Source organism: Cryptomeria japonica, chromosome 11 (assembly GCF_030272615.1).
Source record: "Cryptomeria japonica chromosome 11, Sugi_1.0, whole genome shotgun sequence".
NCBI classification, from domain to species: domain Eukaryota; kingdom Viridiplantae; phylum Streptophyta; class Pinopsida; order Cupressales; family Cupressaceae; genus Cryptomeria; species Cryptomeria japonica.
In genome coordinates, this window is record NC_081415.1 from 117,170,160 (window position 1) to 117,181,058 (window position 10,899).

The following is a 10,899-nucleotide window of genomic DNA, read 5'->3' on the forward strand; positions in this document are numbered from 1 at the left end:
TTTTAAAATAGAAAGTTCTCCCATATTGCCTAAAGTTTAAGAACCAATTAAATTGAAGATAACTATTTTTCTTAATATTTTAATTAAAATTTTTGCATCTATACTTTAATAAAGATTAATAGTTTTTTTCATAGAAAAAATTCTCAATTTTGATTTGTTAATTTGTTTTTTTATCAATAACTAGTTAAAGAACAACCCTTGCCAATAGTTCTATGCCTATAGAAAGAACTAAAAATAATTCCATAAACTGGACATGTATACTATTTTGTTTTTTCTTTACTTTTCCTAGTAATAGTATGACTACAATAAATAGAATTCATAATTTCCAACTAGAGACAATCTTATTATCATTCTATTTGGCATTGTGTCACAATGTAAAAGAAAGGATTCTATTTTCAAGGATAATGTATATGATATTATTGAAAATTCTATGGATTACAAATAAACAAAATGAAAGTTATATGTTAGAAGAATAATTTAGTAGTGTGGTCATTTACTAACTATAGAAAGGAAAGTAATGTGGTCCCTATCCTATTGAGGTTGAAAGGTGTGTTGCTGTTAAAGGTGCATCTATCAGATGCTTTTAGGTTGTTGGCTTCATCTTGGTGGTTTTGGGAACCCTTACGAAACCCAAATTGAAGGTTAGGGGATCCTTTCAAGACCCTCATGTTCTTGCTCACCTCTTAATGTTTATCTTGTGGAAACTTGTCTAGCTCGATGCTGACAGTTTTGAAGGGCCCAGTATCAACTATTGTTGTTTTTGGTTAAGGTCTAGGCTAGCTTTTAACTGCTTTGAGATTTTGTCATAGATTAAAGGAGCTGAGAAATTCCCTACTCGTTGGCTAAGGGTTCTTGCTAAACCTTCGTTATTTTCTTTTATGAGCTATACTTTGATGATGTAGTCTTGCTAGTGATGCTAGCCTAATTTGTAGTGATATTTTTTGTTTGTTTGGCTAGCATGGTCTGTTTGTGGCTACGTTGGTGTTTCGTTGGTGCTAGCTCATGTATCTATGTTTGGGCTGCTGATTTTCCTTATTTCTATCCTTTGGCAGCATTTTTTTTTTTATGGGTTCCAGATCCTGATAACATATGAGGGTTTTGGGTCCCTTCAAAACCTGTTGTAAGGGGTTTTAGGTCCCCTCAAAACCTGTTTTATCCTTAATCAAAAACTATAGTAAGGAAATATATGTTTGATCTTAATTCTATATGGTAATTAGATGATCAATCAAATAAGTCAACTAAGTGAAAAAACATAGGATGAATGCCATTTCCAAGTCAAGTCAGAGGTTTTTGAACACATGAATATGTTTCCTATGGAAGTGTTTATTATATTAAAAATTTGGTCAGAGTGATGCAAAAGTCTCTACTTTCATTAGTTATTTCAACGTGACCTGGATTTCACAATCCAATCGAATTGGTTATAGTTAATTAGAATATTGTCCAAGGTAGCATGGTTGACTAGGTTATGTAGTGCATAATATTAGGACTTAGATGGTATGAACTTGTTGGCTCCTTTATGTATACTCTTTGTTGAAGGTAGGGCCACCTCCTGATGGATGGTGTGTGAGGTAAAGTGAGTTTGTAGTTGGAGGAAAATTTCTTGGGTGATGCTCTCTTTTGCAGACAACTTTTTGAGACTTGTGAAATAGATGCAAGATTCCATATACAGATCATTTTAAAACACATTGTTGTGTAACTATAAACATATTACTATAAAGAAGTGCATGTATGTATTAGTGAGTACAAAAAAATAATTGTTGAAAATTCATTATTGAAAGGATGAATATCAAATTTGGTCATGTTTTCTAGTGATTGTGTTTCCATTTTAATATTGTTCATGTTAAACAAATGTTATATGAAAGTAAAAAAATTCTTGTATATTTTTAACATACGGTTGTTTACTTTCTTGTTAAAATTTAAGTAATTTATAGTTTATATGGGTGATGTTGTTACAATTGTGGGGGTGCTATGGTTAGGGCTATGTTGGATGGGGGAACAATAATAAGCATTGTTGGAGATAATTCTAGAGCATTGTGGAGATAAAATAAAACCATAAATAACACCCTCTTATAGATACTTGATATGAAATTGTTAATTTTTGTGGTGTGATCATTTAGAGAAACCTTGAAATTCTTTAGCTAAGATTGTTGTTATCTACCCACCATATTTTTTTGGATAAAAATTACTAGCTAGGATTATACAATAAATGATCCATTGAATAGGGTCCAAACCAAGGTTGTGGTTTTACTTGCTAACATTATAATGGTTAGTTACTTTGAATAATAGATAGGGTTGAACATAGAGAATAACTATTTTGAAGTAGGTCCGTGGTGTTGGATAGAAATAGATAGACCAAATTTATGTATTTTATATAGTGAGGGTAGATCTAGAGTAACTCTTAACTTGTGAAGGACTTGATAACCTTATCCACAAATGCATAGTCAAATGACAAAATGAAGCCAAACTTCATGCAATTGTAGGAACTAAGCTCCCTTAGATCCTATTTATTTGGAGGATTGAAACTACAAAGGTTTTTAGAAATTAGAATAATGATGATAATAGTTGCATACCTTTTGAATATTTCATAATGGTGTGATAGATTTATCTCAATTTATAAAATATTAGAGTTCTATCTTTACATGGCCAAATTTGACATCTATGATGCACTAACATGTGGAATACTTTGTTGATTTCAGATCTACCATATATAATAAAACTAATTATCAAGTCCCAAGATTATATGTTGTTGGGGGTTTCATGATTAAATATAATATTTGAAGGGATATTATACTTTTATTGGGTTATATCATTTAATTGGTCTATTACATGACTAAAACTAAGGATTGCATCATTTTTTCATAAGAATTTCATCTCATCCTTTTGTCTTTGACTTGGAAAGAGAATACTACAAGTACTCATGAGATGGAGTTCAAGAATATTTTAGATGAATTAATATATTTTCCTATCCCTATAGGCTTATGCCAAAATTAAGTACTTTGTATCAATAAATTATATGACATATAAATATTGATCTCGTCCTTATATTTATTGGTTGTAATGTTGATTACTATACAATCATTATCACAATGGAAATTTAGTTGCCTCATGCTAATTATAGGGTAGTATATAGATCTAATTAATCATCCATTCCTAAAAAATCTTACCCTTGACTTTTTTTCTTATAGATCATTTTGATAATCCTTCATATAATAATAAAAAACTATGGTCATTGGACATTGTTAAAGTTATCAATATTGTGATGAGATTGTGAATTCTCCTAATACTACTTCCACAAAGGCTTCAATTCAAAATTTGGCATCTACAATTCCTAAACTAGATTAAGCAAGTTCATCTTCATTATGTACGAGTCAATATCCTAACATTGAGGATTATTATATTCCAATATAAGCACATTCATTTATTGTTCATTCTCAAGAATTTTATATAGATAAATATGTATGCGATGATTTATAAGTGTACTAAAATGAAATTCATTGAGATTTCATATCAATTTTATGTGTCTTTTGAAGAGATTTCAATTTCTATATCTATGGTTCCTAATGATACTTTGTGACAAGACACAACATCTTCTAGATACACCTTGTTGGGATCAGTTCTTGGTAAAAATTGTAGGTACTTGTTATAAATTATATCTGTTATACTATTAGGAAACTATTTAGGATATCCATGCCCTCTTTTATATTATATTTTTTGGAGTTGTATCATTTGCTTCAAATTTCATGAGGAAAACTTAAAACATTCTTCTGCCTTCTTCATAAATTTATTTTTCTTAGTTTGACATTGTATTGGAGATCCTTGATTAGTATTTAAAGGACTCATCTTTATCATTGGATTATATTTTGCCTCCATTTCAATAAGGTTTCAAAATATCATCTTCATTAATGAGGCACATAACTCTTTATTTGATTGTGGTACCTTTTAGAATTTACATGGTGATATTTAAGTAGATTTTAAAGAATTCACACATCTTGTATTTTCTCTCCTTGTGTAACTTTTGAGAATGGAATTCCTACAAAATATATTCTTGGTTTTGTTTCTTCATAAGGAGATGAATGCTATTTGATAGGATTGGATCATCTTCAACATTCTTTTTTTGGAGCCCATCATCACTGTATTAGGTTCTAGTTTGAATGGTACTATACATTGTCTCACTTATTTTGTCTTATGAAGGGGAATTTTGTCTCATTTGTCATTTTATTATTCTCATACTTTTGGAGATAATCTTACATTTTATCTCTTTTTTAGAGGGTTTTTTCTTGTCCTTTTATATTTTTCTTTATTTATAAGACATTCATTTGTGCATGGGTAACTAATAGGGCCTCATTTTGTGAGTTGTATTTACATGAGTACATCTTTCCTATTCTCAAGGCTATTAGAGTACAAGAAACTAGAGTAATAAAGAATATTAATTATGATGTAGAATAAAAGATGGAAAATAATAATTCACAATAACACGCATATTTAATTTGGTTCATCCCATGCTAGCTAATTGTAGAGAAACAACCATCCACTTCTATTACCTAGTGAAGAAACAAATTACAATATCATCTTATTAGATTTCTTAATCACTTTCTTATCAGTCTTTTTTATGGTTTACAAATTTTGGTTTACATAAAAAAATTATATAAGACTTCTTTGTAAAATAATAGGCATTTTTTCTATGGGCATGTTTTACCTTGACTCTTGACAATGGGTGTTTCTCCTGGTCACCTATTGTGGGCTCCACCACTAGACCCTCATCAAGGGGATAGTACCCTCTGGCCCCACAAGAGGAGCTTTGTCCCCCTAATCTCCCTTGTTAATTTATATTTGGGGGAAAATGTAGCATCAAAGTCACTAAAATCAAGCTTAAAAAATTGATTAGTCACCACATACCAACAACCTCCCACTTGGAGACTCATCCTAAAGTAACACAATTTTACTTGTAGATCTAATTGGATTGACGCATTCATACTTTTTTTTTCTCATTTCCAAAATTATCATTCTTGAAGGCTAATAAAAAATGAGAATTAAATAAATATCCCCAACTTACTACCTTCATTATTATATATGCAAAATTTTGCCTAGTGTTTATATTTTCTATCTTGAATTGTTCATCTTCTAAAAAAGATCTTCTAAAATGGTATGTGAGATGCATATGTTTTATATTAGAATGAAGGGATGAGTTATTTTCAAGATGAATAACACTTAGAATATCACTATAAAATGTACAACTATTCATGTTAGGTAAGCCCTAGCTTAGTCCTTCTATTTAAAAGTTTAAAAATTAAATCATTTAAAATGTATTTCAAGTTTTTACCACTAATCAATAGCCATATACTACCCACACACTACCAATCCACCTTTGGTGAACTACTTTCACCCATTGCCTATCTATAGCTACTATTTATGGCACCATTCGAGGATAAATATCTACCAAAAAACATATTTATTTACTATTTCAAGAGAGCATAATTTTCTAGATTCCTTAACTTTCACTTATGGTACCAAATTATAGACTTCTTATATTCATTAAAAATATCACTTTGATAAGTACAAAGTGGTTAATATTTCATAATTCTTGTATACATAATAATATTTTTTATTTCAAATGGGCATTGAGAGAATTTACTATTGTTGCATGATAGATTAGTTAGTTTTTCACTTAAACATGAACACATATTTAAGCTTGTATTTGTTTAATCACATGTAGGATCTTGAATTTAAAGAAATGATTCTATGAACATCCAAATGAATTGGAGGCACAGAACTTATGGGGTTGCATGTTCTTATGATTATAATATGATGGTATGATAGGTTATTATATTTGGTGCTTCTTGATATAAGTTTATAAATATCTTTAGAGATTAAACTTTGATGAAGATATCTATATGACTTCTTTTGATTTGATCACATGGTTGATATATGTGTTAGACATGGAATCATATTTTAGTGATAGTTGAGTACAATGAAATGAATAGTGATTATTATAATGTCAAGGATGTTTATTTATATTTGACTATTTCTATGACATGGTCATATATGTAGAATATTATCCTTACCTCCTAGATACTTGTTTGGTTCATCAACATGGTACTTGGTTATGCGTTTATTTTGTAAATGAGATATACAATTGATCTAGTTAGCAAGTATCAAGATCTATAGGTTATCCTCTTTATTTATTTTTTTGGTTTGAGGTTACTAATATGATGATGAGTTTGCATGTCGCATTTGTTTGAGTTCTACAAGTTATGTAGATAGTACAAATACTAACATTGAATACTAACATGTAGTAATATTCTCAAATATGAGGGTTTGATAATATAGATACCTCAAAATTAATAAATTGTCTATGTTTTTAATTGTTCAAAACTAAAAGAATAGATCTTATCCTCATTTTCATTAAAATAATCATATGTGTAGAATTGAACCTAGACATTTATACGTCAGTTGATAGAAGTAACTATTTTCCACAATTTTGGTTTAACTTCATATACTACTGTAGTTTCATAAAATTACAACACTATCAATTTAAGACCACATTAGGATCTTCACGTTGGTGATTCAAATCCCCAAGCCTGATCAGAGACCTAAGACTTTCTCAACCCCCATAAATTGCCTTGTTCTGCCCTCTACACTACTTGAACCTGCTTCCTATCCTAAGACAAGGGCAAGATAGGGGTGTGGAACCCCTATCCTCCTAGGATAGGGGCATGGCACCCTTGTCCTTACCCTATTTTGGGCCCCCCTCTATCCTATCTTTGCATTGGACTTTGCATAAAGCGGGAAAACTTTCCCTATGTGCATCTGTGACGAAAAATCAGTCAACTAACCCTAATTGATGAGTATAGAAGTTTCATTTTCCCTCCCATTTGCATAAGTTTAGATACATGAGATCACACATTCAAGAATTCAAGATCATTCAAGCATTCAAGCATTCCTTTCCAGCATTGAGCATTCTAAAGTCTCCCTTCAAGGCTAGGTGTTGCATTAAAGTGAAGGATTCAACCATTGAAGAGGAAATCCCTTTCAACATTCAATTCAATACAAGAAAATCTACCTACATTCTATCTACAACCTCCCTTGAGGTGACTTACATTTCAATCTTTCATTTACATTTACTTGCAAATACTTTCTTTCATCATTTGGTTAATTCTAAAACTAGGGTTTGAACTGAAGGAAAACCCTCAATCCCAACCCCTTTTCCTCTCTTTTATGTCTGTAGGTTGCAGATGCATAGTTGTGTTTTCCAATTTAGACTCCATTTGCAGAGGTGGAAAAACCCTTTTCATTTCACGTTTTTTCAGAGGACCGTGGACACTTTCAGTACGGTCCTTACAACTTTTCCTCAAATTTAAAGGGTAGCTTCATCTCAACATATTATAGCCAAATCTAGGTGCACAAATTCATTTCATGCTTCTATCTCAAGTTATAATCAGTTCTTTGCTACTTTTACACTTAGTCTTACAACACATAATTCAATCATTTTTCATTCTAAAAGAGGGGTTAGCTTGTCATTTCTATCCCATTATCAATTCATTTAGTATTTAATTTCTTCCCTAAGAAATCGGACCTAGTGAATTCCCTCCTCTTTTACATGTAATATGAGTAAGGTGTTTGAAGGGAAACCCACAGTGAAACTTTCGTCTCTCCTCGGAGGGAATAAAATCTTTCCTCTTGATCTCTCCATCTTTCACCTATTTCCACCATTACATTTTGGTGAACCTGATGTCTTACATTATTTTTTTCAAATTCATTGCATATTTTTCATTTACAAGTTTAATTTTTTTGCAAACTTAGTGGTTAATTCATTCAAAACCCCAGGTTTTAAAATTGAAATTCAACTTGTGTTTTGCACAAATTGCTTGCTATTGTCTTAGATCTTAAAATTAATTTGTTTGTCAAATTCAATTTCTTCATTGTCCAAATCAATTTGCAAATCAAATTCACAAAATTAAGAGGTTAATTGTCAAAACCCTAATTTTCAAAAATCAACTTGAAATTGTGCAAAAATTGAATTTCCATTTAATTTTCAGATTCCAAAAATTAAGTGGTTAGTTCCTAAAACCCTAATCTTCAAATTTAATTGGATTTTGTGCAAATTTCAATCAATTTCAATCAATTTTAGTTTTCTGAATATTTTTGAAGGTGTCTCTATCCATTACGTTTGACCTTTTTCAAATTTTCCATTCAATTCCTCATTTTTTTCAAAACCCTAAAGGGGCCCTATTTTCCCATTCAAAATTTCATTTCGCCTAACTAGAGATTGTTAAATTTGCCAATTTTTGGGAGTTCTCTTTAAAATCATCATGACTTTCATCCCTAAAAACATTTTGAAAAAAGTTGGTCGGACAGTGTGCACTTTCAACACGGTCCTTGGTATTTTTCCCAAATTTTTGGGAAACTGTTATGACCATATTTAATAGCTTAAATCTAGAAAATTGGCTAATTTTGTCGATTTTTGATATCTCTAAAATAAAAAATACTTTCAAAATTCAACATTTAAAATTTCAAGAAAGTTTTTAAAATTAAGTGGTTAATTATACTCTGCCCTGATTTTAAAAATTATGATTTTATCAATTTTAAAATTAAGTGGTATCCCATTAGCCCTAATTTTAAATTCCAATTTCCTTTCATTTATCATCAAATTTTTTTTTGGAAATTTTGTCATTTTCTTCTTCCAACAAAGTCAAATTGTTTAATCATTATTTTCTCAAATTGTGCATTATTCAATTTTTGTGCACTTTAATCCTAATATTCAAAATTTCCAATTTTCCCTCTAGTGCATGAGTTTCACCACTATTAGTCGTACCTACACTATCCCTGTTAGATGAAGAATTAGAATTAAGGCTTCCCAAGGTTTAATTATCGAGGAGATTGAGCATAATTTGGGTGAATTTTTTAATGAGGATAATGCTAATTCTTCCCATCCTAATCATGTCCCTATCTATCAAAATGATGAATCCCATGATGAACAAGAAGAAAGTTTGACTAGAGTTTCCATAGATCAAATTTCAAAATTGGACAATTAATTTGATAACTTTCAATAATGGATGTCCCAAGATAACCCTAATAGTGAAGCTCTTCCATTAATTGAAGGCCTTAACTGCATGATTCAAAGTGATAAGAACATAATTGATATATTGCATGGCATTGCTCCTATTGTTGATTCTAATGTCATGCCTATAAAGAGTTGTGCTGAGAACTTAGGTTATTCACAACCTTAGAATAAAATCAATTATTCTATTAATTTGACAACTACAATGGCTAGTCTTCATACCTTCACTTCAAACATCATGGCTACAATAACTCAAAATGTCATTCCTACAACAATTAGTCATGGGAGAAATCCCTCTTCTTCATTTAATCCTCCATCTTTACCTATGTCTTCCACAAGTATTCCTGTTATCCCTCAACCTATCAATGTGAAACAAGGGGGCAATTCATTCAACAATTTTATTCCTTCTTTAAGTGTCCCATTTACTACACAGTCATCACCTATTCTTTGTTATCATAATGTCCCACCACCTTATTCTCAATCCATGCCTTCCTTCAATAACATCGCACCACCTTCTCAATCAACCATATCTAACATCAATTCTTCTACCGAAATGGCCATCAACAATCTTGCTCAAGCCATGTCTTCCTTACAACAACAAAATGCTTTCATGAGTCAATCCAAGTTTAGTATGCCCACATTTGATGTTGCAGATCCAATTTCTCTTGATATTGTTAAAGTCGTCCAGCATAAGCTTGTTGAGGTCTCTCGAGTGGAACTCTATAATGGAAAAGGTGATCCTCTAACACATGTTAAAATATTTCAAACCTTGTTTACTGATTTGGCTTATGATAAAAGATTACTTGCAAAATTATTTACAAGAACACTAAGAGATAAAGCTTTACAATGGTATTTCTCCTTTCTTTCTTATTCTATCACTTCTTTTCAACAATTTCAAAACAGCATTGGTCCTATAATCACTTTGATTGATTTAGTGCATTGTAAACAAGGTGTTAAAGAAAAAGTGATTGATTTCATTGGCAGATATAAGAATTTGAGTGCTCAAATTTCTTTTCCTGTACCTAATAATGATATTTAAAGAATTTACATTTCTAATTTTGAAATATATATCAGGGAAAAACATCTTTTCTCTTAGTTTACTTCCTTTTCGTAGTTGTGTGCAACACTCCACAATTATCAACTGGATGTGAGTCAAATGGAACAATCTACTACTATGACTCAGAGTGATAAGGGGGAGTGTTCAACAACCGTTTATGAAGTTCAAACCAACAAAAAGATTCATCAAGATCAATGATACAATCAACAACACAATGTGAAAGCTACAATAGGTGTGCCTCCTATTTCTAAATTATCTAAAAGAGAAATACAATTTACCCCTTTGAATGAATCTTTACATAGTATTATGTCTTAGTTGTTACAAAGAAATGTTATCAAACTTCCTCCTATCAAACTAGTCGACCCATCTAAGCTTGCATCTTCATATTTTGATAGCAATTCCTTTTGTCAATTTCATCGTCAGCTTGGTCATGATACATGGAAATGTTTTGCATTAAAAAGTAAGATTCAAGATTTGATTGATAATAATATTGTATATTTGGTAGGTGTGAATGATAAGGGAAACAAATTAGTAGCTCCTCCTAATCAAAATCTTAAGATTTTCACTGATCCTTTTCCTTCTCATACCTCTAACCTGATTGAGACTGAACATACCTCTTTCTCTCCTTCTGATGTTACTACCACAACTCCGAACTTGATGAACATGGTAGAGAAACAAGAGACACCTACAGATCCTTGTATTACATTTGACCTTAGTGAGACCATTAGGGAACCTGATGGGCATTTATGCATAGTTGTGAAGGTTAAGGGCATACCTTGCCATG